Below are 27,269 nucleotides of genomic sequence, written 5' to 3'. Positions count from 1 at the left end.
GGTGTCGATAACGCAAGCACGTCCGACAAAGAAAACAACACGATGAGTCCTCTGTAACAGAAATAGAGGCGCAAACGCGAGCTGAATCCGTAGTTCCTCGCGGTCTACCGACACTTCTTGCTGCAACACGATCGATCGATAATCCGCTCGAGATCCTTTTACGTTCCTAACTCGGCTGGAAATGCGATTTACGTGAAACCGCGGAGTCGCTCACCCAATTTCCTACGGATGATCTCACATTGTTCCGCGATCAATTTCGCGAGATCGGTGAACGCGGCGAAATTTCAACGCGCGCTCCAAGGACGTTTCCGTAGGACTGATTCGACGCTCTGGGGCGAAATAGGAATTGTTGGCAGTGAAGTACCGTCGAAGTTGCCGAGAAGGGTGGAAAAGGGAGAACTGGAAGACTTCCAGATATTCGATTGTTTTGCAGACGCGTGCATGCAATGATAACGAAGAAACGGTGCTGTTTCTGTGTATCGTAGCCCGAAGGTGGCGAAACTTGCCTCTTAAAGGGATGTTTGCGCGGGAGAAGTTTGTGCTTCCGTTTCCAGCGGCCGTCGACGTCGAGCATCCAGAAATTTACTTTAGAATACCATTTTATTTGAAAATTGTATGCAATTTCTATAATGGAAATAACAATTGGATTGCGAATAATTGGTATTCTGCCACTTAGAGCGCAGAATATCCCATTGTTCGGTAATAAGGAACGTCTTAGCAATTCTGGACAATTTCCACGCGATCTACAACATCGCGACTGGGAGAAGATTTTGAAAAAGTGGCGTTCTCTGAGGAAGAGGTCCAGCGAGCGCTTCTCTCGCGGTGGCGCACAGCCAGCGGACTTCCGCGTTTTGAACCATTAACCGTAAATAATGCGAGAACCGAGTTGCCCGCTCGGCCGTGTATGTACATGCGGCGTTCTACGGCGGTTAATCAAGCAACAGCTCCACACGGTGAACACACAATGCCTTCGGCTTCGCCACGTACACGTGCACAACGTGAACACATACACAGAAACACAGGAACGTAAAACGTTCCAGCGGATAGGAGAAAACTGGGCTCGCCGTGTGTACCCCGTGTACACGTTTCGCTACGCCTGATAGATCGCCTCTCTCCATCCCTCTCCTCTCTCCACGACCTGGCTCTCTCTAGCTGTGTGACCGGAGGGCACATAGGATCTCATGGGACGCTGTATCGGCGATTCTTCGATGGCTGAATAGCTGAAGCGACTGGAAACACGGGGTGACTTGTAAACGACAGGGTGAAACTGGCGTGGCGTTGCTTAGAATGCTTGATGACACTTTACCAAGTGGATCGTGATTGGCGAAAGAGATCTTTCAAATCTGCTTGCAAATCAAATTAGACCTTTCATCCTACGTGTTATTAGCGAATTACGAGCTTATTGTCTCTTCCGTTTCGTACGCTTTTATATCGTTCTTTGCATGAATGTCAGGGAATTATTTATAACGGCGATTAATCGAAGATCCTATATCGAACACCAAAAAATGTTTATCACAGAGAAAATACGAGACACACAAACTAACCGTTAAAAGAGAGAACTGTTCATTTTCGAGTTCAGCGAGGTGCATCAAACCCAATAAATCGCTGGGGCTTACGTTCACGAGAATATAGAGGGACGCGTGTTACAGCGATGGCTTCTCCCGTCGAGCTGGTAAACGCAATGTGGGTGTAAACGTGGTGAACGACCCGGTAACCACCATTCGGCCATCAGGCACAACAATTAGATTCGACCGGATAAGTCGACTCTTCCTGTAACGCGAAACTCGTGGACGGTTACGTTGGTCGTATCTCGCGCGGAGCATTGTCACGGATATTTAGCCGTGTTATTGACGTTCACGGGGTCAGATACCACGCTGCGATAGCGGAGAACGAATTTCTCCCAGGATTCCTACGTCGATTCCCTCGCTGAGAAGTTAATCGATCAGCGAGCGATGAGGCGAGCGCGCGTGGGAGTGAAACAACGGGAGAGCAAGGAAATCGCTCGATTGGGATCTTATCCGCCGGTTAACGTCCTCGAAACGGTCAAGGAATCAAGTTTCTGAACTATTCCAACCAGAGTGATACCGTATGTTTCAAACGATAACGTTTGCGGTGATACATGTTCGTCTAATTTATGCTGCTTTTGAAGTATCGTGTTCCTTTCTGAATTGTCGGTTTATCCGTAGACGAGATGGTTTAGTATCTTGTTTCGACAGAAACGAAACAACGTGTAGAACGCTTAACAGGTTAAAGAACATCGACGATCCATTTCAACCCCTACTTTTTTTTTTAGACAAAAGAAATGTCGAGCACGTCGATTTTAACACCACCGCCATCGACGTTAAACAAATCTATCTTTCGTAGTTGCAAATAATGAAAATATCTCCAGCCGAAACGAACAGGTTTACGAGGCGAAAGCCTATAAACGACAAGCGGAAGACGCAGCAAGCGTTCTCTAGAGACCACGAAATATCCCCTCGAGACGTTCTCCGCCGATGATGAAATAATTTGTACGCGGCACGGGGTGCGCGCGACCTTACATTTTTCATGGCCACGGGGTCCCTTCCGGGCGACGGAACGCGAGTTGAAAAGAGCAGAAAGCTCGCACTCGGCCGAGTGTCGGTTTACCCGCGCAAAGTACGAGTTTACTCTCGACTCGAGTCGACTACGCTTTCTTGGCCTTTTACAACACTACCCTCTCGAGGACTCGTGCTTTTTCCCAACGAAAAAGCCAAAGGAGAGAAAGGCCGCTTGCCGCCAATTTATTCTCGCTGAGAACCTTTCTTCGCCCGAGCTTTATCGCTCGGCGATAAAAACTCAACAGCCGAGGATCGAACTTTCCTCGATTCAACCGGCGAACGATATCACGCGGGTTGTTTCTCTCGACTCGAGCGAGAAACTTTTCACGCTGGAACGGTCTCTCAAAGAAACAGCTGTAACATCGTGCAAACAACGCGAGCAAACGACTGGAAAGAACGGTTTAAAAAGTTTCGAGAACACGCTTCCGACGATGGTTCGCGCAACTTGCATCGGATCGTGCAGATTCCTTTTCTTTTTTTATTGTGTTGCGATTGCTCTTTCAAACTTGCGTTGGCCTCGAATCTACCAATTTTCTCGTCGTAAGCAAATGTTTTTGCTTTCAAGCGGCGTGATCGAATATTTATGAAAATTTACGAGAAACTTTTACGTCCGAAGATGCGAGACGGGAAAAACAATCTACACCCTGATACCTCTCACCGGAAGCCTAATTAACGAAAAATAAAGATACCATTCCGTCAGTCGCTTTTAATTGCCATCTGCCTCGGCGAGCATTAACGCAAAAGCGAATGTCCATAGCCATTCGATTCGCTGGAATGATTAATGGACATGGACGCAGTCAATGGAAGCTATCGCGAATATTGCAGATACCGCATTCATCACGACCGTAGAATATTTCGGCGCATCGACTGTCAAGCTTAAGTAAGAAGCATGTTTCACGAGAACAGCCGTAAAATCGTCCGGAAATAAGCCTGTCACCCGTGTGCGAGAGCGGAACAACCCTCGGGGAAATGCAGGTGCCGTCTGTATGCGCCTGACGTGCCAACTTAATATTAAACATCTTCAGCCACCCTTTATTGATGCTTAAGACCAGAGAAGAAATGGGGTATCTACCCTTTGGAAGAATCTTTTATCCTTACTTTGGCTGACAACATAAGAAAGCTCGTAGGAGGTCGAAGTCGTATCTGGAAGATCGAAGAATTCTAAATTATCGCATTCGTCCGACTTAAGGTCGGATTAAGGGGTTGAAATAAGGAGGTATAGTAGGAGTCACGTTACGGAGAAAGTCTGACGAACGACGTTAGAATTCTTTGCCACGAAGGGGAAAAAATACCATGAGTGTGTTTAATCCTCTTCTTGGCTCAGGACACAGAGACACTGGGTTGCGCGAGAGAAATACGTGATTTGTCCCCGTCCGGAAGAATCCCCGAAGAAACCCCTCCCTTTTTGGCTGCCTCTGTTGGAACAGCATCTCGTGCCAATACGATGTTCCCCGACATTTCCTCGAACCCCGAAATTTACCGCAACGATATAAAGGTCGTTGTATCCAATTTCGTAGCGTTATTCCCGTTTTGGATATTTATGAGAATATTAAGGTACTAGTGGCGTTTGAGAGGGTAATGATATGAAAATCTGACGATAAAACATTCGAATTGCTCTAACGAAGCTTCAGCGATATTGAAATTGCCATGTACAATTTTATTCGTGCTCTCTATTACCGATAGAATCTGAGAGGAGCAAACCGTAGAGGTTTGATTTCTGTACCTATAAACTGAATGTTTCGAATCGACTCCAAGTTATATATTTCTTAAATAGGCACTTTTAACACGACATCCATTTTGATCGATCCATTTGATACAAAGTTGCACGTTTTACGAACAGGAATCCGCATCTTCTGTCGGTGTTTCGTTCATTCAGGCCAACTTTCCGCGAGATGATCGCGCATTACACGTAACCTGGTGTTTTAAATGCGGAAACCGGTTCGGAAAGCATAATCCTACGCGTTCACAGAGAGTATAGAGGAAATCGCTGGCGAGTTACAATTTCTAGGAACCCGTTCCACCTGAGAGAACCCCGCTTAAGCATAGTCTCCTAATACATGCATAATTTCATCTTCAAACTTTCTACGACTCCCTCTTTGCTCGTTTCCTCTCTTATTCTTCGCGTGTTATCCTACGGTCCTTTATCCCATGCCATGGGACCGTTTTCGACCAAGCCATACCAAACCATAAGAAGCCAACTCAGCGATCTACCCAATCAAATGTAAATTTCTCTGCTTCTCTCCTGCATACTACTCACGTCCTCCTGTGCCTTGTGGCTTTTCCATCGGAAAAACCTATCCATTTGGCAGCCTGGAAAGCTTCTGCTTCCTGATAGCCTCGCTTCTGCTCACAAACTCTCGTTTACAGCATCTTCTTGAAGAATATCGTGTCTTCTTTCTTTCGTAATTTCTCTTTACGATTATTTGTATGGACGTATAAACTGATAATTATTCCCGGCATAATTCACGCGACTATGAAGAGAAACATTCAGCACAAATCGGAAGAACGGATGGAATCTCGTAAATGAAGTTAGAAGAAGCCAGTTCGTAGATTAAGAACGAATTGTTTACTTCGGAGGAAGTTGGTTTTATACGTCTAGACTTTCTGCGTTCCACCACGATCCTCGATCGACGCTAAGAATCGGAGACTACGCTACAAGGGGGAGGATAGCACGGTGTCGTGGCCAATAACAGTCCTTGAACCTGGCCGAGCGATCGTTTAACGATAGTCATCGCGGGGAACGGTCGGCCGTCATGGGCCTCCGTTTCACAACAACGTCCAAGCTCCTCTCGCGTGACCAGGCTAATGAAATCATCGGTCACTCAGATTTCCTCCCGTGCCGAACGGATAGAGTACGCGATTTCCGGCGATGGGACAGCCCGTAGAGGAATCGATCACATCCTGCGATTGACTCGACTTCGCTTACAATCCCCGAACAAGTCTTCGAAGAAATCTTTCTAACGTTAACGACGCGTCTAAAATCTGTAAGACACTGAACCTGTCCCAATATTTATAACCATCGACCAGCAAGATCTATCCCATTAGTTTCCATAGTTCGATTCACAAAAATCTATATTTACGTTTCGACGTCGATACTTTTTCACTGAGAAACAAGAACATGTCAATTAACGATAACGTGGAAATCATTGATGCGACACGCAAAAAATCGCAGGAATCTTCATCGTCAGAGATCTTCAAGGAGTGTGAAGGAACATCCTGTGAAAAATTCGGAAAGATTTGGAACGATCGGTCGGATTACGATCGAGATTCGAGGTGGACGGTTCGAAGTGGACACGGACGACCGGCGTGATCGCGTACTGGCGTGGTATTGCAGGCACTGGATGCTGATCCGCGAGGGATTCAACGTGGAGCCGGTCGGTTCTTCGTCCCTCGCCCTCTCGATTCCCTCCACGACGTGAACGAACGAGAGGAGAAACTTCCTATCTCTCTCTCGTTCTCTTCCTCCTTCCCCTTTGCTTCCCTCTGCGTCCAACACGCGCATGTGCGGCTATCGATTCCGCCTGTTCCCGCAGGAACACAGGACTACGGCGATACTTTTTCCTGCGCAATGCTGCGAGGAAATCGTCCTGCGAACACCCCCTGCCGGAGATACGATAAAGACACGCGCGGCCAAATGGCTTGCACTAGCAAAGGGCAAATTTCAACTGAGCAGATTCCATTCTACCTAATGTGTTTCTTGGAACATTTCCTCCGTACGAAGTGTACAGGGCAATGACAGTACTCCTATTCTTTACGGGAAAACAGGTTTAAGATCCACCACGTTGTCAATCGATTTTATCTTGCCAACGTCTTGTTTTTATATATATTTTTGTAATATTGTTTTGTCGTAACATTACGATATAAAATGTTATTTGCCTTAAGTGACTAATTACAAATAATTGTATGATTATACGATTAGTTTTATATAATTATATATAATTATATATAATTATACAGTATGTCGATTAGCATTAACAATGCAATTTCTTGTGCTAATTTCGTATAATAAACCGTGGAAACTTTAATTAAGGTTAAAGAATAGCTTGTTTACATAATAGTTTCGGTTATGAATTTATGGCTTTGATCTGATAGTACTTTAGTTTACCAAAGTATCATCTATAATTCAGTTTTGGGGGGGAGGGGGGTGAAACTTCTGCAATTTATTGTTACGGTGAAAATGAATATAATCGCAGGATTGTTAGTGTGTTTTCAGTTCGCCACGAGCACGGCCTGCGCCTGCTGATGAAACGAGCTTAATTAAAAGGATTTAACGAACGCCGCCCCGGCTTTGGGCGAATTTAATTAAAGACGGAACCGCATCGATGCACCGATGCATCCTACCTCCTATAATCTCTCGTACGATTTTCACAATTTTCTCTCCACAAAGTCATGATATAAATCTTACGACGTGATCGCTGCGTTAAAATAACAGCGAGCTTACGAAAACTGCACGTGATCCATCCATTAGAATTTCTTTACCATTCTATTTTCTTATGTACACGATTTTTATGTTTTACGTGTATAATAATTTACTGCTATAATTAACGACAATACGATGTCATATAATTATTACATAATTTACGATTTATAATACGATCGTATCTTATATTTTACGAAATACCAATCATTAAAAACCAGACGTTTCATGCGTTACAACACAGCTCGTTTCATCCGACTGTACGTACACGCGTAAGAACGAAACATCCTTCAGAAATTTCATCGGTTTTTCTTTTCTTCAGAACTTTCTTTTCATAGTTTCTGGTCCGACGCGTTGACTTGTTCGCACCACCCCAACTGCACTCGATGCAACGCCGCCATAACAACTCACGGGAGTCGAATTACCCCTCCACGGACTAGAAAACAGGCAGGGGGAGAGTCAGAGAGAAACAAGGTTCGTTGGACCAGCAGATGCATTCGCTCAGGTGTTGTATTCGAGCTCGGTCGTGCATTCACGCACCTACACGAACCTGCGTAATCGTGGAGGTTGATACGACGCAACCCTCCGTCGACGATTGCCCGTGTCCAGCCCCCGTTTCGCGATGGAAAATTCCGCTTCCCCCGAAAACACTTGGCACAACGAACCACCGCGACATTCCCGATGGCACCTTTTAATATCGACGTTTGTTTGTCCGCGACTCGCGCCCATTTGACGGCAACTTTCATCGAGCAATTGTCATTCTGTTAGCATTTCTCTGACCGTTTTTCTCTTTACGATGGACTCATTTGCGATTTTTGGAAGAAATTCACACGTAGGTGAGGGATATTTATTTTTAAATGATTTTTGATGCTGGTAAATTCTTACGAGGACTCATTTTATAGTCTCTGATATCATTCGTGTTCGTTTAATGGAGGATCGACTATATGGTTCTGTAAGAATAACATTTCGTCTGAAGAATGTTTAATTCCTGAATGGACAACTGATAGATCGTTTTATAATTTCCTAGCTTTTTCATGGTTATGTAAATAGCCACGTAACTTTGACATTCAATTTTCTCGGAATAGAAAATTTATATGAAATCGAGCATTGCTGGGAATATTTGCGGAAGCGATATTTAACCGACAAAATAATATCTGTTCAATTTAGAGTAAATGAACAAATACGGTATATCTGCGAAAATAATATTCAGCAGACGAAGTAACTATGAATTCCTCCGAAAATCATATGGATTCGTAAACAGGAATTCAATGAACTGGAAATATCGAATCCAGCAAACAAAAATCTTGAGACGAAACGGTAGATCGGATACAAATGTATAAATTCAATCGGTTAAATGAACTTTGCGTTCGAACATATTGCGCCTTTTACACGGACGGAGATGAGAAAAGGCAAGCGAATTCGAGGGAATAAAATTGGGAGTCAGGTAGTAAGATAAAGCGTCTTCTCGAAACTGACAATTGAGCAAGAAAAATAGAGAAAGCTTGTGAACCGTCTATCAGAGCGAAAGTTCGATTCAAAACGCTTTGCAGCTTTGCAAGTCTCTGGAGGAACATCGTTCGATATTTATTTTGTTCCGAAGGAGATACAAAAATAAATTCGCTACGTGACTGTCTCTACAGCGGCTATATTTCTCGCAAAGGTTAGATACAACGAAATAAGAAAGGAAAGCATAAGAAATTGCATTATTGATGACGTTCGAAAGGAACGAAGTTAACGTGACATGTGCAAAATTGTTTCTGATACGGTTCGTGTCAGGGAATTTATTTGATAAATTGCAGCGAAGTCTCTGAGAATCGACGATCGCAACTGTCATATAATCGCGATACCGTTAATGTTATATACTATATGAAATTATCGCAGAATTTTCTCCTTTCTTTTATCGATTTTATCAATCTTATTGACTAAGGCTACTTGCCTGAAAAATTGAAGATAATCGTAAAAGTATCAACAGATACTGTTTTATCTCTGTATGTCTTTCATAATTTTCAAGAAAGCGGAGAAAACACGCTTGTTTCTTCGCTAATATTCCGTAGCCTTGACCCGTAGCCACGTTTGCAGGAAATCTAAGGGCATGGCAAATGAATCGATTGTTGGAACACGCTCAAACATACTCGGGGACCACGCACTATGCTCCAACTTGGCTCTAACAAGCGTCTCTTTGGCTTCCATTATCGTCGCAACGCAGAAACACGATCTGAAGGTGCCTATTACCATGTGTACACTTGCCTCGCGCTGTATAATCTCGCCACCGCATCGGCTGCGGCTCAACCCCAATTAGAGTTTTGGTAATGGAGAGACAGTCGGCCGTAGCCATGAAAATATACGGGCGAACGTCGATCAGTCGTTTGTCGAAACAAACAAAGCAGAAGATTGGCTTGGCTGTATCCTTTCAGATGGTGATTTTCATTTTCTATTCTAGTCAAAGAGATTTGATTCCAGATGAATTTCAAACATTTTATTCCATTTTTCTTTTCATCGTACAAATTACTCCATGCTATTCTAATCCGTTTGAAACTTTTCTTTATCGCCTGTTTCATATTTCACGTACGCGATTTTCTTTTACAAGCTTGATCGTCCAAAAATTCAAGTTCATAGTTCGATCGCGTGAAATTCGAATTCCGTGCTGTTCGATCGTTTATTTCGAAGCGTCTGCGTATGCAGCTAAGGCTGCGTTCCAAAACGTCCAGCAGAACTCTGAGAAACGCAAAGCGAGATACGGAGGCAAATATAATTATAGACTCGTTGCCGAGGCAGCAGAAATCGCCCGAGGAACCGTTCTCTTGGTTTTCTAACGAGAAACATAAGTTTAATTCTGACTTGAAAATAAGTACACGAGGACACGTTTGATGTTCTCGCGCGTTTCATAGCGGTTTTGCGTCCTAAGGTTCAGCCGTTTGCACAAAAGGTATATCGTTGCAGCTACGTTATATCTGTGTTGAATAAACAAACGATAAAAAGCAAGGAACAAAGAGGAAGTGGAAAACAAGAAGCAGGAAACGGCTTAATTAAATACGGTTTTGTATCTTGCTGAGGGTTCCATATTCATTCACAGTGTACTCCTATGTATTCTGGACGTTTTAACGAATTAACGAATTAAAAATCTATTATTAATAATCGACCGCCAGAGTTAAAGCAAAAATTGAAAATACTTTGTAAAAAGAAAATAGTATCGCTGATCATTTAATAAGAAAGGACTAATACACTTCCACGCTAGCATTGCTATTCATCGGACGAACATGACAAAGTCACCAAGGTGGAACGTTCAATTTTTCATTCCATAGACTTATCCAGCATCTACCGTCAATCACGGAAAAATCGTCGGCGTTCCAACGAAAAATTTCCATCGAAATTTTTCTATGCGAACATCCATCTCGAAAATGCAGGGTTTTAAACGTCACGTACGTGTTACCTGTCAATTCGACGACGACGAAGAAAAATATTCGGTATCCACGAGGAATAAACATGCGTCGTTGGCTAAGCCGTCGCGTGCTTGCATATCCGGTGCACGAAAATGCATTGGAGAGTGCAGCTCTCGAGCCACAATGCACGCAGCACTAGAGACTTGCGTATGTCCGCGCGATGTCATCGCTCCTTTTTGTCGTCGATGACGAGATATCGACTCGTCTCTCCTCTGTCTCTTTGCTTTCGGAGAATGAAAGCCCCGCCAGAAATTAATTGGACGTGAAACGACGGAAGGCTGAATGATGTTTACGAGAATGACGGAGAAAGGTTGGAATATCCTTTCCTTTACATTTTATCCGCGGGAAAATGTGAGAAAATAAATGTTTCGTACGATATATGATGATAAATGACTAAATAGTTCTGTCGAATGACAATTATATAATTGTTTATAATTTTGGCAGCATAATTTGACTCATAATTATGGCGCAATTATGGCGGAATGTTAAAAACGCTTTTAATCTTAGAAAGGCTTCAAAATATTTAATTAATTGAGATATAGCAATTGTATAATATTTTGAAAAGTATTTTGCCTTCATATCCATCCATCTCACTGAACGATGAACGAACGAAGATATTCAGCTGATTGACTTGCAAATAACAGCCTAATAACACATCACACATGATCTGGACTTTGCATCTTCAAAATATAACTCTGCAATTGCTCGTTTTAAATTTAAAATTCGCCGATAGCATCTTCACGACTCGCTCTCTGTTTCTTCAACGTTTCCCACAGTGTCTGCGCAGGCTTGTTTCCAGAAATTTTGCACGCAGATGTGAGCGGATGGCCAACCGTACAGTTGTCTAAGTCTAGATTCTAAACACGATAGGGCAGAAGTATCACGCGACATTCACGAGACCGTTCAGCCAGGAAGCAACGTTCCTTTAAAGTTCGCCGCTTATCACCGCGTATCGTGCGATTCTTCGAGGGAACGAGGAACATCCTGCCGAGTAAAATGGTAAATTAGACCCGGTGCCTAGTCCCTAAAACCGTCGCCCTAATGTCGGCCGATTTGTCTCCCTATTCAGAGGGCACCCGCAGAAATTTTAACGGCATCTAAATTAAAACGATTTGCCGTCGCGATATACGTTCGCTCGAACGTTGCTTGATCGAGACGAGTGACATTAATTAAATTTCGTGATGAAAATGGATAATTTGTTTGCTATTGCGCTTTCGTCTGACCTTGCAAAAAGTTTGTAACTATAACAACGAATTATGTTTTTTCTTTTTTTTTTTTTTAAGAAAAGTTAACAAGAAGTATACAGGAAGACATCCTGCTAAAATGTTATATAGCACAAGAGCTTAAATGCCTCGAAAGATTGGTTTCTTTAAAAATCACACAGCTCGTGTTACATCTTCTCACCACACTGACGCAGAGTTAAGAGCGACCAGTTCACTGGCCAAAGAGGAAGTTGAAAAAGTCAGTCTCAAATTGAACCAGACAACGAAATAGACCGTCTGTCGGCCGATTGTTCACAGAGAATCGTCCCGTCAGTCGGCTGACGAATTAGATCGGATCTCCCATCTAGTCGCTAAAACTGCTACCCTAATATCCACCCTGGAATCGACCTCCCTTATTCACGAGGGTGCTGATGATTAATTATCGCCACCCTTCGACAGCGACGTATCAAGGCGAACGAGAAACTCGTGATCTCATGCAACCGGCTTAAAAGTATCGTGAATGGAGGAACGATGTTACATATTTGCAAAGTCACGCGTGCGTGCAAGTAGCGGATCAGAAAATTTCGCAAAGATTCCACGATATATTTACTTAGTTTGCTTAGTCGAGAGTGTTCATCGTTTTTCCCCAATAAATTATCAATCTTGTTTGCATAGGACTATCCGTGTTTTCTTACGGAAACAACGACACGTTTGTTTCTGATTTTATGGCATCGGGCTCCGTTCGATAAAACGCAAGCTGCTCCTTCACGGTTCTACGTAAGCTATCGTTCGTTCACGGATGTCCATTCATGATGAACACTTTGATAAATCGATGTTTGAGAAGCGGTAGGTGGGTTCGGAAACACGCGACGCGTCAATTGTTGATTCACATGGGCTGGGAATGCATGAATTTCTTAAACGGTGAAAGTATAAATTTTTATCACGGATTATCCTCGCAGAAGCGATATCGATCAACGCCACTTTTTCTCCATTTCTCAACCTCATTACGCAAATATACGATTGACGTTCCGTTTGGATGCTAGCTGACCTTTTTAACCAGCATGCGAGTCTCAATCGTAAACAAGATGGAAGTAAACGCGAATCTCGTAAAAGCCTAATTGATCTTCACGAACGAAGAGAGAATCGCCGAAATTTCATTCACCGGTGCATAAAATCGTTTCAACGAACCAATTAAATCGCGAAGGGCATGCACGCGTGTATGTAATCGATTACGTGCACCCCCGCGTTTCGCGTTTGCCACGAGTAGTTCAAAGGGAATGAACTAAAAGGCAATCCTGCCTTTGGCATTTCCTTCTTTTTCGTGTCTCGATTTCGTCTTCTTGTTTTTTCAACGTTAATTTTCTTTTTCTTTTTTTTACCGTCTTGGCAGACTCGCTCGTCCGTCCATTAGCATTATTAAGGGTGGTTCGACCATCCACGAGGCGTATTTTATGGTAAAGTATCTAGCTGAAAAGCTAAAAGTATCGAAGCCGCGACTTCGTCACTTATCGAAATTAAATCTGATACCAAGTCGCGATCTACGAGCAGTAGATTTATCGCAGAACCTATACGCCTATCGATACGAGTCGCGATAAATAGCGTGGCTGGTAGAGGAAGTTTCACTGGTGAGAATCGAAAGTTATCGAAGAACATCGCAACAATACCGGCGAAGCTTTTACCTCTTCGTATCTCTTTACCTCCTTCCAGCTCGTATTCTTTTCCTACTTCGCGTCTTATCATTGAGATACCGTTTTATGATATTTCTCGAGTGGCTGACGTTATCGAATAGCCCTGAAAAGAGAAAATAATACTCGAAGTACAGAGGCTGAGCTCGATGGCGCGAAATAAATTTCTCTTTCCTACGACGAGATTTACTGCAACCAGTTTCAAGCTGCGAGTGAAAAGTTTCTAGAGAACGAACGTGCAGATTGACAAGTTTATGAAATGGCATGTAATAAGAGCTGCACATAAGTTGAAACGAACGAAAGTTTTCGAACGGATAGCGTTATCCTTTACAATTGTCAATTCAAAAATTCAAAAATATTAACAATAAAAAATTTGGATTCACAGATTTAGATCCAAGTGTATTCATACATTTTTATGTATATGCGACACAATTGGAGTATTCTCTCTATTCCTATGAATTTCGCACGTTGCTAAACTTTATCCAGTCAAATTTCGCACCTCTGATCCTTATTAATCCGACAATATTATCTGCAAGTTTCACAATTGGCTGCTCCGCAGAGCACAACGACGAGACAGCATCCAACAGAGCGCGAGGAGCGCATTTCTCCGCTTCATGCTGGCGTAAAGCACATCATATCGGTGAACACGGGGCTTACGCAACAACCGGTCGCTTGTATAACAACAATGAGCACGCGTGCACGCGCTTTTCTCGGTTAAAAATAACCGTTCTAAAAACCGCGGGCCCCGACCACGCTTGGAAACGCAACGCAATAGCGCTCGATCCATTGTCTCGACAATTTCTCCTAGCACGATTCAATTAACGAACAACAAGGCAGGCCGCGATACACGAGATTGACGTGGTTCTCTCGCCGAGTGCTATAACGATCGCGCCACGGGCCTTTGTCGTTTCGCCAATCGAACGTGTCGATCGAACGCGCGAAACGATGAAAAAATAGACTAACGACGACAAGAGTAAAGGAGGGCGTGAAGGTTCCTGGCATTCTGTGTCTAACAGAATGTTATAAAGGTGACCGGTTTGAAACGTTTTCTGGCGATAGTCCGTAGCACAGAAAACGAGTAAATCAAGACAGATTGTAAGATCAGTTGCGTTGAAACGAGAAAAGGAAGAATAAGGTGGAAAGGTGTAGGGGATGAGAAGACCTCGTTCATCGTATTTTTTCATAGTCGATGACAAATTTTGACGTAGCGACGAGCAAACAGGATGCTGCTTATCTGCATCGTTTCGATAAACGCGATACACATACAAGCTGCGTCGTACGCGCTTTTTTCGAAACGAGCGATCGTACGATGCGAAGATAACCGATGATGTTTCCCTGCTACTTCCTTTTATTGCTGATCCAACCGATAGGTGACAACTATAGGACTTTGTGCTTAACATTTTATCTGTTACATGTTTTTATCGTGAACAATGACTCGTTATAAACCGGGGAATTTTCAGAAGATTAGGGAGAAGATTGATCGTTTTCTTCGAATTCTGGTGTATTTTATGCTATGGAACCATCCTGCTATCAACCTTCAATTGCCACGTATATTTAAAAATTATGCAGTTTCTGTAGCAATTGTATTTATTTGCATATTTTAATAATGTTTTTATGTAAAATTGAAAAAAAAAAAAAAGAATTAAACGCCTCTTGGAAGAAAAGCATTAACCTCTTGGGCAGAAACGGGGAAAAGATTCCTTCGGATCTCGCTCATAGAACCAGGTGCTATTAATTGCGGACTACCTCTTACGCGTCACAGATTTCCTATAAAATCGATGTCTTTCTTACGATAATTATAAATGGCAAGTAACATGCTGCTTGTACTGCTTACGTTGCTTAAAGAGATATATTTACATTTAAAAGTCGATTTTAAGGATTAATATAATATACTAACAAAAAATGTACATCGAAGAATAATTACATCATTGTATCACTGATACTTCGTGATATTACACGTTATCATAATTAATATATAATACATAATAATTTAATTTCACTGGCAGCGTGTATCCATTCAAAACAGCACAGGTCTACAGGGACCGTTTTTCCGCAACGACAAGGGAAGAACGTAATCGCAGTTGCTTGGTTAGATATTCAACAAAAGCTCCATTACCGTGGTAATTAGGTTCGTTAATTATTTTATAAAGTTGGCAAAACCGGTTAACGTTGCCACGGGTCGCAATTACTCCCCCGTTTGTTGGTATCGTTCAAAGCGAAACACGTGTTCTACGTCAACGTGCATCGGTACATTTTCGTACGTTAAAACCCGTTAGCTTAATTAACTTCCTACAACGTCGTATATCTTAGAACCTAACATATTCCTCCTATGTGTCATTTAACGTTCTTTGCAGACTATCTTTTCCTCTAGAGCCAACCATACATATGCTTGAACCTGCATCGTCGTTCTTTCCTCTCATAAGAAAACAAAATTCTACTTGGAACAACTTGATACACACAGACTATTCATTATATCTCTGGCAGTAGCCACGAGGAGCTGCATCCGCAATTTCCAACGACTACCTACTAAAAAGCGAGACGAAGCAAGAAAAACATTCCGCGCTCTTTTTTCTCCAATTTTTCTCGTTCATCTTCTCGTTCATCATCTCGTTCCAGTTGGCACGGTATCGTTGGAAAGTGACGAGAAAATCAACGGACCAGCCGTATCTTTTCCGATACGTCACTGCAACGAGATACGGTGGCCGAACAACGGTGAAAATAGCAACGGGGGACGATTATGTTTGGAGCTTTGGACGTTTCGGTTTTTCCGGGTTATCGTACAAAACTCGCTCGCCACGGCTACGTTCGATAGACTTTTAATCGACCACGCCCCAGTCTCATTGTGCGACCCAGTAATTGGAAACCGTGCTGTTTGTTCGCGTTATTGCCAACAGCGGGCAGAGAACGTCGAGGATTTCGAGTCGAATCGATCGCTCCTCTCGATGTGCCTTATACCGTACCTGACTGCGAAGTCATCGATTCGTGGTATCGGTTTGAAGAACAAGATCGAGCACTTCGAATCAAATCGATACTAATGTTTGAATGTTTCGAATCAGTGACACGTACTTTCAATTAATGGTTGCAACTAGCAATAGTTGAGATTATTAAGTCGATACGGTAACAAAGTTCGAGTATTAGTTATCGATAGAGCAATAATTTTTGTATTACGTTTACATCGTTTCGTCTACGTTCTTATTCCGCTGTATTGGCCCCTAGGCATTTATGATTCTCTACGTTCAATTAATTGCGAATAATTCCTTTTTCGATAAAAGGAGATAGTGAAGAATATCGTTAGAACGTGATTACAGCAGTTATCACGACAAAACGATCACTCAGTTACTTCTTATTTCAAACACACTTCGCACACTGCTTAATTACAGACATCAGAAACCACGCAATTAATCTCTCCTTACGTGAGTAACGAGATTAATTGCGATGATTCTATATAATTAAACTTTCGTGCGATCGATGTAAGCATTATTAGCGCACAGCTGGGCTTATTATAGAGAACACTCTCGGTCGCTCATTTTACCAAGCAATTTACCATTCTGCTGAAAATGAAAATAAAATGACTGTAACGAAAATTGATTTTTTAGTATCAGAAACAAAATTAAAAAGTAATTACCAATCGTCGTTTTGTGCGTCACTCGCGTGCCTTTATGATGTAATAGAATCCCGTTAAATTATTTTACGTCGATTCAATGGACGAAAACGGTGTAGTATAACGACAGTTACAAAGCATCGACAGTTACTGGCAGAATGAAAACGTTAATTGCGAAACGAGCGTGGCTACGTGCGTGCGGCAAATGGTTCGCCGCAATTTCTTGCCAACAGCCACGGCAATTGAACGATATTGGTTTGCCACGGAGCAAAATTGGATCGTTTCAAGGAAGTGGACACTTCAGCAACGCGCATGGACGCTCCAATTCGCCGGTAATTGACCGACGAGAGGCAAATCGTCTTCCCCAGCTCGCGTACACTCTGCGTGGCTTCCGTGTCAAAAGACTCGCATACAACGGGTCTTGGCGAAGCAATGGAAATCTCGGGATTTATCGAGACTCACTATGCCACTGCGAACGTTCAACTCCAACAGCAAATCGAATCTTCACACATTACGTAGCAAATTACAAAACATTCGACGCTTTTATTTTCCATTAGATTCTCTGCTAGTGGAATTCATTATCCAATCAGCCGAAAAGCCGTTTCAAATTTTTACAGCCTGTTTGAAGAACCTTTGGATTTTCCAATCGAACGTGCATCGTTTCCAGAGCGTCCGTGCGAATCACCGCAAACGGACGTGTTCTGGTTGACTTAAAAAAAATCACAGAGCATCGGATAGAGGCACAAGCCGAAAGTTAAACAAAGGGCCGTGGACACAGGCACGCGATTCAACAAATTCTAATCCCATGGAAAGCGCACGATAGAACTTCCTGTTCTCTCGCTAAGCGAACTCATCGACCGGCTCTCGGTCAACGTTTCGGACGCATTCAACCGCATTTCCATTCGTTTCCACTACGCCAGACGAAACTGCGTATAAATTTCTACGTATCTATGTTGTTCCAACTTTCGAAAAAGCAGTTGCAATTTTTATTTTATTTCTTTCCGACTATTTCAATGACGAACCATCGTCCGCAAAGCGTCGGTGTATTTTATTCAGAATTTTCGTAAAAATATGCGAAAGATGTCGCGCGTTGCACGTTAAAGTATAATTTGTTTGAATAGAATAGAACATAGCGAGCCAAGTGATAAATATTCAATGAAAGCAAAGAGAAGAAAATTGTTAAACATTTTTAACGAAGATACTTGGCGAAATGTTTGAAGGTAGAAGACGAGGTACAACATCGTCGGGCGTTTCCTTTTCGTCGCAACTGCAGCTGCAACGTACATACTTCCGCTCGTTAAGCACGTCCCGTGGCATTTCCACGCATCCCAATCGCACATCGTGGCCCGCCAGTTTAAATATAGACGGAGCCTTCGTCCTCCAGCCTTACTCCGAGTTTTGTCGATTAGAATTTCCCTTAATGGTTTCGACAGCGAAGAATGAGAGATCAGAGGCACGGCGACGGAAGAATAAAAGGGATTCTTCGAGAGATGCGTAGAATTTTCGAGATCGCTGACTTTCTACTAAGATTAGGTTAAAAATAGAGAAAAGGGAGGATAAGAATAGAGGAAAATCTAAAATAAAACACACGAGTTCAGTGGTTTAAGATTAAAATAATACGGCTTCGAAGTCTGTGAATTAAATTGGGAAGCTTTAATTTTAGAGAAATTTCGAATTTCAATTCGGTGATATCGGTTTTTCAAAGTTCAAAGTTCAAAGTTTAAATTTAAAGATCACACATTTTACCGTAAATTCTGAGAACTCTCGAACTTTTTATACACAGGCTCCACGATTTTCGTTTCATTTTCATCAAAAATATACTATCAGCCGCTACTAAAATACATGGAGGATAAAAATATAATATTCGAGGCTAAGGCTTTAGATTTAAGAGCAGATAAACTTGATTCCCGATGTCGAATAAAGATCCGGCAGGATTAAAGCTATACAACGTCGAGTCGTTCGTGACTCGCGCAAATCGATCGCTTTTTCACCGAGCGAATAATACGAAATGAACGAAATCCATCGATACACCGGATCCTCGCTTTTATGGTGAACATGAAACAAAATGTGGATACAAAAATTATCGATAGACCGGCCCTGAACTAGAACCCACGTGTACATCACGTGGTCGTTTCCCACGCTTAAGTACGCGCCAGACTGTGAGCAGATAAATATCGATGGGTCTACCCAACCATGAAACAACTATGGAATAGTCAAACTTTCACAGGACCTCTGGTTCCCAGTATCCTTGCAAACTTGTAGGCATCCGTCTTTCTCGTTTCGGCCGAACTGAAATTTACTCAGAGAGATTGGATCGTCGTGGTCTCGATCAACCACGCGAGACAAAATATCACTTCGATGGTCGATTATTAATAGATCGAACGATTCGGTAGAGAACTTCTCGAGGTTCAAGTATCATCGTCTATTTTGGTCGGCTGCATGTCTTTGCACGCCCACCAGGCCCTGACCGCCAAAGAAAATCGTCGTCTGCATGGTCGATGCCTCTGGACGTGGCAGGATTTTCGCGAAATTCGCGAAAAGACCAAATCAAAAGGAAGAACCGCGACGTTTCCAATAATAGTCGAACGCGGTTAACACCGGCCACTATTTATAGGTAGCAGTCGGTGCCCTCGGACCTGCCTGCGTTCTTCAAAGACGACGACGACCGTCTCGACACCGCGTCACCTTTCCAACGCAAGGTATTCTCGGCCGAGAATGATTCAAGTATAACGGAATTCGCCATTCTGGGGCCAGACGGACTGATGCTGGTTCATTGTCAGACAATTTGGTTAGACATGCTATTGTCAAGATTCGAAATTTTATACATTTGATGCGTTGTAGTATGCTATTATGTCGAACGAATAAAGATTCCGATCGTATTAGGACAGGGTTAGGTTTCAAGAGTTCAACTTGTACCGAACGAAATTATTTAAGAAGATACATGAAGAACCAAATTCATTGCATCTTCGTAACGTCTGTCAATGGGTTCAAAAAGTTATTAAAATTCAAGTCGATGAAATGCCAGCAGTGGTGGCCGCCAAGGACACGGCCGCGAAAAGGGAACCTCTTCAAAGAACGTTTGTTTCTTCTCATCCCGGAGACGCACGGTCAAATAAATCGACGAACCTTTGGCGATCCTCGTCCCGAATCACCATTCCTCTCCCCAGGGAATTTCCACGAACTATTTCCGGTAAGCGCGCGAAAAAGGCTGCCGTCAGCGAGGTGGAAGCTACCACGAAGAAACTTTCAAATCTACACGTGGCACGAAATCCTATTTGCGGCGATCCAGAAGGCAGGAAATCTCGTTCTCTCCGGCTCAAAGGACGCGAAAGTGTGACGGAGTTGGACAAGAAGATGGAGTTCCAGATCGAGCAATTTCAATCGGCGGTTGACCGTGGGTTGATCTGGAATAAAACAACGAGAGACCCAGGTTGAAAGCCCAGGGAGCAAGATGGCAGAAAAGCCGATACACTCTGACAAAGCGAGACGAACAAAAGGTGGCCATGGAGCGGGACTGTATTGGTCAAAGGATCACGAACTTTGCAAGGATCGCGAGAAGGATTTGTCCGCTGATTCGAGAACAAACTGCTGGAACAAAGAGTATTCAACAAGGCAACGAAGACCTTTTTCCTTTGGACGGAAATCGTTCGGTGTCTGATAATACTCTTCCACTGGCTTCTATAAAAGGAATCTTTATCGAAGTCTTCGGCCTTTTGCATACTTTCATGGTCGAGGGAGGGACGCGTGGAAGAAAGAGAAGAAGTTTATAGCAGAGATTATATTTTTAAGGATACGATTGGATAAATCATTTGTACCAATTTTATCTTCTTCTAAAGACGATTTGGGGTTTTCTAAAGACGAGAAGAATCTTTTTACATCAATGAATCTAAGTAAATCATGAACCTCGTCGATTCATCGTTAAGAAGTGGCATAAACAATCGTAAATTTCGAGGAAAAAAAAAAAAAAATATCTAATGCTTCCAACATCATCGCCCGATTGGTGAAACTCCTAAATTGCTATAAATAATAAACTAAATTGCCATAATAAATAAGATTCCAGAAATTGTGTTATAATTTTTCATCTAAATCTTTCGACTTAAACAACCCGAGAAATGAAATTTTATACAATGTATTTAGGTCAACGAATAGAACCGTATGAAATTACAGAAGCTCACACTAATTTCTGTCGAACCTAAGTTTCTGAAACTTGAACATTGAGAACAATATGTGAGAAACATAGTGTAAATAGGACACGGGATATTTTCCAGCTACCGATGCATTTGGGCACAAGACAGTTTTTATTGGGCTTTCAAGGGCGAAACCCTTGCTGTATTTCATGTGGCCAAGAAGGATCGTGGCATAAACGTTCCGTCCATGGTGTCGAGTCGTTGGCAATCGAAAAAGCAGTTCTTGCCTTCGAAATGACGTTTCCATACGTAAATATAGGTGGACCTGTTCACACTAACAAGCGTGAACATAGAGAAATGACTAAACCAGACGAAAACGAACCGTTTGAAAGACGAAGGTTCTGCCGTTATGTTAGCATAAACTACAGTGGCCTTTTCCTCATATTCTCAACCAATTTTTACACGTGTTACTTGTCCATAAATACTGACTAAATGACGCAACGATACAATTCAGCCAATTTTATAATTGCAATGATCAAATTATAATCAATAACTCGACAAATTAACTAAACAAATAAACCAACGAAGAGAACGATCAAATTTGTGCGTTCGTCGAATTTGTCCGATAAGTCCGACCATTTAAAAATTAATTTTTTAGTGGTCGTAAAAGGTTAAACACCTTAAGCAGAAGAACCATTCGCATCAAACTTAACAATCTACCGAAACATTCGAATCGCTTTACTCGGCCCAGCCAGACGTTTAATATCAGAGCGCCGTGATATTTAACCGCCGGCTCACGACATTTTTACACGCGATTCCGTGCAACAAAGGTGAAACCACGTTTCATACTCGTTTCAAGCGAGCGAGGATAACGACACACAAAACTCGAACATCTGTACGAGACGAAACGCGTCCAAGCTTTCGAAGCAAGGTGTCCATGTTCACGCGTTTCACACCAAAAAGCGATATTGACGCTGGATATCAACCGGCTATTATAGCCATTCGTGTCGATTGCTCGTGCAAGCATCGATCGATAAGTATCGATTGACGTTTGTTATCGCGTCACACGTCGACCTTGCGGCGAATCAGATACGAGAAAAGGGCAAACAGGTTTCGTAAACGCGTGGCGGAACGCCGTTTCTCTACGGTCGATGGAAAAATTGAGAGAAAGTGGTCGTCGCATGGTGTGGTAAAGATGTTAAAATAATCGCACGAGAAGCGACGCGCTCTTAATCGAAGCGATTCGATTGCAACGCGTGCGATTATTAGCATCCACCGGCTTGGCAACTTTCTCTGCGTGGCTCTCGGTGCGATCGCGACCGAAATTCTCATTCTGATCGCGCGACAATGAACGCGCCCGCCGAAGGAAACGACGACTCGCCGTCTCGCCGAGCGGAAATGACTTGAGACAGAGTCGCGTCGTGCTCTTTTGTTTACAAAAATTACGTCGCCATTATCGTATCTCGCGACGTTCATCGTCGCGTAATTATTTCTCGAGCTGCTTCACCGACGATCCATCGTGTCGCTCTTGAATTATTGGCCCGGCTGTTTTACGTCTTGCATTTAACGTCGCCAATAATTTTGCCCGTCTACGAAAAATTAATAATCTACTCTCGGTACACTGCAACATATGAACTAACGGTTGTTAATATCCTCGCGGATATAATTAACGATATAATTAACGATATAATTAACGGGGAATAAAAAATGCACTCTTGCATATTTATATAAACGCAGCACAATTATTAATAATCGTATGGATAATGCGATTGATTTACGAGCTTCCGTAGGAGCGCACTAATAATATTATTGCTCGTCGTTCATTTTGGTAACGGGTGGCGGCGGTTCTTACGGATCCCATAAAACCCGATATATCCTCTCGCGAGTCATTTCTCATTCCACGTGGAGACAAGCGACGCTCCTTTTTCTCGTCTCGTTTTCGAGGACTCGCGTAGACGTGGCTGGAAGCTTATTTAAACGCCTACTGCCGCCCGATATTTTTATATACCGAGGCGTGGCACCGTTCTCTTCTTCGCGCCCTCTTACGCGTCCTCACCGTGCCTTCCTCCCTTTTTCTCCCTGTCTCTGTTACACCTTTACTATACTTCTAAAACTCTCTTATACGAGTGAAAAGGAGGGAAACGAGGAAAAGAGAACGACCGCGGTAACCATTTGTTATAACTTATTGTACTGATATGCGTTCCTCTGTTTGCGTTGGCCTACGCCCACGCAACCACCGTGCTTCCCCTCCTTTTCCCTTTCACCGTTATTTCTCGCTCTTCTCTAGTCGTTCTCGCTTTCTCTGCTCCGTCTTTTTCTTCCTCGTTACACATTGTGTTCCAATACGGACAACCACTCCGGTCGTGTCAATATTTTTCGTGCCCGCGAGGGATGATATTTCGGTTTTCGATGCGATGGGCGTACAATAGCCCTTTAATTGCGTGTTTTCACTGTGCCAAGGGGAGGAATAAAATAATGTAGGTGAATTAGTTAGGGCGTTCGTTAGGGTTTCGTGGCTACTTTATACGAGCTCGTGCGATTGTTGAAGGTAATAATGGAGCTTGATTGGAATTTGCTTTCGCTCAAACCCTGTCTCTTATTTCGAAACAGAAGGAAAACAAAAATACATGGTCTAGTAATAAGATATCGATAATATTAAAATCGAGGCAAGATCGTTCGAAATCTTTCGCTCTATTCATAACCAATTCACTCTTCGTGTGTTCCTTCCCTCCTAAGTCACTTCAGACCGAACTCTTTATCAACTACGTTCTCCTATGAAGTGTACACAAACGTGCACACGTTTTCCCATGCAACCAAATAAATTCTCCAACGTTATTTTAAACTACGTGCCGTATATACTAGATTAAAGAGGCTTTAGACTAAATAGAACCGGACACTTAACATTCTTTCTCTTGAACCTGCGTCTCGCTGTTGGGCCACCTAACGAGAAAAGTGAAACTTGTTGCTGATAAGTGGTCTTCCTTCTTTAAGATAAATCCCAAAATCGTAATCCGTGACACTATCTCCACCTACCAAACGATCCATTTTCAAAAATCATCCGAAAGTACGAGATATTCAATTAGCCCTTATCTGTTCAGCCAGCTCATCGACAAAGTCGAAAGCCTAGCCGAGCCCCGGCAGGATGACGGGTCAGTCGAATCTACCCCTCGGATCGGCCCTATGAACGCATTTAAATTCGCGATTAATCTCGATGCGGAGACGCGGCAGCGATAACGCTCATTATCTGGCCCAGGGCAGCGGCGCGAATTTATTTTCGGCGTTGGCTGCACGCAGCAAAACAGCGACCGAAGGCGAGAAGGGAAGGAAGGGTAGCGCGAAAGGGGTTGCATGCAGAGGCAATTTATGCGGAGGCACGCGCCACGCCGGCGCGCATACAATTTACTAAATTTCCGGAAGCGGCTGTTAACCTTGCGGACGAGCCTGGCATATCGTCGAGTTCGTCCATTGGAACGACGATGTTCGCGATCGACACGCCGCAACCTCCGATTCGTTCCGCCTCCGAACTTCCGGAAGACGTCCAGCTGCGAAAAGAAGATCGTCGTGGCTTGATAAACTGGCAACCCTTTGCGATTTTCCCGCAAACCGATGGTAACTCTTAATTGGGAGGCACCTTCAGGTGCGCGTGAATAACAATTTTTAACTCCTTTCGACATAACAAATAGAAAACTTTCTGCAAGCCTGATGATTCTGGTCGTCAATTGAGAAATGTTTCGCGAAACCTGTCATCGACTTTCGATATCGATATTCTTTCGTTACCAGAAAGATAAAAAATAAACTTTGTATCTTTGTATAAACAATAACCACGTTGTGTGTATAAGAAACCCAGTATCGAAGCACTTTAGCTCTCCTTAAATCTTTACGGTGTAGGTAGCAACAATAGAATGTTTCGATAGTAACATCTGAAAACAAGATTTGAACACTATCTCTTGCGCCGTTACCTTTGTACAGGTCAGTAACCATTATTTCGCTTCGAGTGCTATTTTCAAATATACCCTATCTTTATTCATTCATTCATTCAAATAATATTTTAGTGGACAAACAAACAGACTTTAACAGTCAAATGGTAGTTTTGCTAAAATTACAAAAATATTTACCAAACCCCTATCGTCGCTTTATCGACGAATACTTCGTTTCGGTGATCATTTCAATATTCTATCGACAAATGAAAATATTCACGGTGTAAGGAACAACTACGAATAAGAAAACTCATGTCAGATAACTTTTTCACGACTTCAAGGGCAATAATTATTTGTCCGAGCGATAAGGACGCCAATAAAGAAGGCCGTAATCGGACACCATCTCTCTTTCCAATCTCCCTTTGACTCGCCTAGGAAATGATTTCTGCCGCGCCCCAGGGTTGCTGCTTTTGTTACGAGCCCTTAAACCCGTCTAATCCGAATACAAAGTATTAGATTTTACGAGGCAATCCGCTGGACAATGGCGGCACGAACCTAACGCAACATCGAGCCACATTATACAAGCGGCGGCACGAAGGCATCTTCAAAATAGAAACACCGGAAAGCACGATGCCTCACGATTTTTCTTCGGCATCTACCTCGTTCTTTTTCTTTTTCTTCTTTTCGTCGAAATAATTACCGACGACGGCCGGTTGATTTTCAATCTGCCCCCTCTCTTATCCTCTTCGACAAAAATCCCGACGACGAACGAAATTCGTGAAATTATTACGAAACTTTTTCCGCTTGTCCATCGTTAAACCCAACTTTTCTCCCCTTCGATAAAATATCGCCCGATAAAATCGCGACGAGGCCGCGAGGGTGCGAGCGATTAAACGAAGTTACTCGACGGACTCGAGTGCGAAACGAACTCCATCGTCGAAACCGGACTGAAAACGTGCTTCGTGTAACGAGCCGAAATTCGAAAGTTTCCACGAATACCCCGAAACTACTTTGTTTCTGCGATAGCCCGCTTCCCCTGCTGTTCGTTCGGGTTTGCTCGTTTGGAAAAAAAAAAGAAAAAGAGCCGAATCCTGACGATATTAGGATATGGTTAGAATTATAGAAAAATAAGATGGAAAATGTCTTCAATAAATAAAGTTTTCTCCAAGATCATTGTGAATTAAGTGTCTTGAAATTAAGTATTTTAATTGAAAAAAAATTATTTTCTAGCAAAACGTGTTTTCTGTTTCCTGGGTAAGTCAGGTACGTAGAATTCGATAGCCGTAACGTGAACTCTTGTAACAGACTGTAACCTTCCAAGTCTCCAGAAATAACTCGAAATTTCTCCACTTCGGTCGCAAACGAAAAAAGGATTTTGTACCGATGCAACATCGTAAAACGGAACGAAGGTCGTGAAACAGGAAGCTAGTTTCCCCCTGCGTGTCAAGCTCTCGGCTGGGAAATATTATTCCAGGCTACGAGCATTGTCGAATTTGAAAGTCCCTGCCAGCTGTGGCGTCCCGTTCGTCCTCGACGCTTGCCTAGAGAAGCTACCAATGCGGGATTAAATGCAAGACACGAAAGCAATTTGCCGCGGCAGCTGCTCGACATCTGCGGATTGCATTCTGCTCGCAACCTTCGCGATCTAAGCTCGAATAGTTCTAGTACGGACGAGCCGGGTTCCGACTCCAGTTCCTACCTCCCCGATCACGTTCGCGCAGATTACACGGACGATTCCGTCCACTAGGTTTACCTGTAAATAGAAATCCCAGCACGGAAACGATTCTCGAAATAGGAGGAACGTGATAGTCCAGCTGAAAACGGACGAGATTTTTAACGCACGAAGCTGGACAATGGACTTCGTCGATCTTGAATCGGAAGAAATTTCGAGAGATTTCGAGCGATTGGGGTGCAACCGGTAGTTTCATTTTATTAGGAAAATAAATTGATTCGATTGGAAATTTTTAAGAGAAGAGTAGAATTGAAGCAGACTCGGATGAAGTTTATAAGATCCTTTATGTCACGAAGAAATATCAAGCGATGGAAACTGCCCTGTTATCAAACGAAAGAATATTAGTATTATCTTTGCACGATAATAAAAATGACAATTGGTGAACTCCAAAATTTCTTGTGTATCTCCTTTTTGGATTTTAGATTTTAGAAAAGGATTTGGATTCAGATCTTAGAAGAGGAGCGAGGAAACGAAGTGATTTAGTAATACTATTGTTGGTAGTAGTAGTAGTAATAGTAATATTTAGTAACATTGGAAACTCAGAAAACGATGTTGTAACAAGAGTTGTT

General features: G+C 42.8%; 1 protein-coding gene across 4 annotated transcripts in view; it reads right to left on the bottom strand.

Moving 5' to 3' along the window:
* The window catches only part of LOC122573326 (amyloid beta A4 precursor protein-binding family B member 1-interacting protein-like), a 144,217-nt gene that overhangs the window by 26,998 nt on the left and 89,950 nt on the right, over positions 1 to 27,269 (bottom strand). The gene's annotated exons all lie outside the window — the stretch shown is intronic.

Source organism: Bombus pyrosoma, linkage group LG12, assembly GCF_014825855.1.
Source record: "Bombus pyrosoma isolate SC7728 linkage group LG12, ASM1482585v1, whole genome shotgun sequence".
NCBI lineage: Eukaryota > Metazoa > Arthropoda > Insecta > Hymenoptera > Apidae > Bombus > Bombus pyrosoma.
The sequence above is the reverse complement of the archived record's forward strand: the minus strand, read 5'-3'. Positions and strand labels throughout refer to the sequence as shown.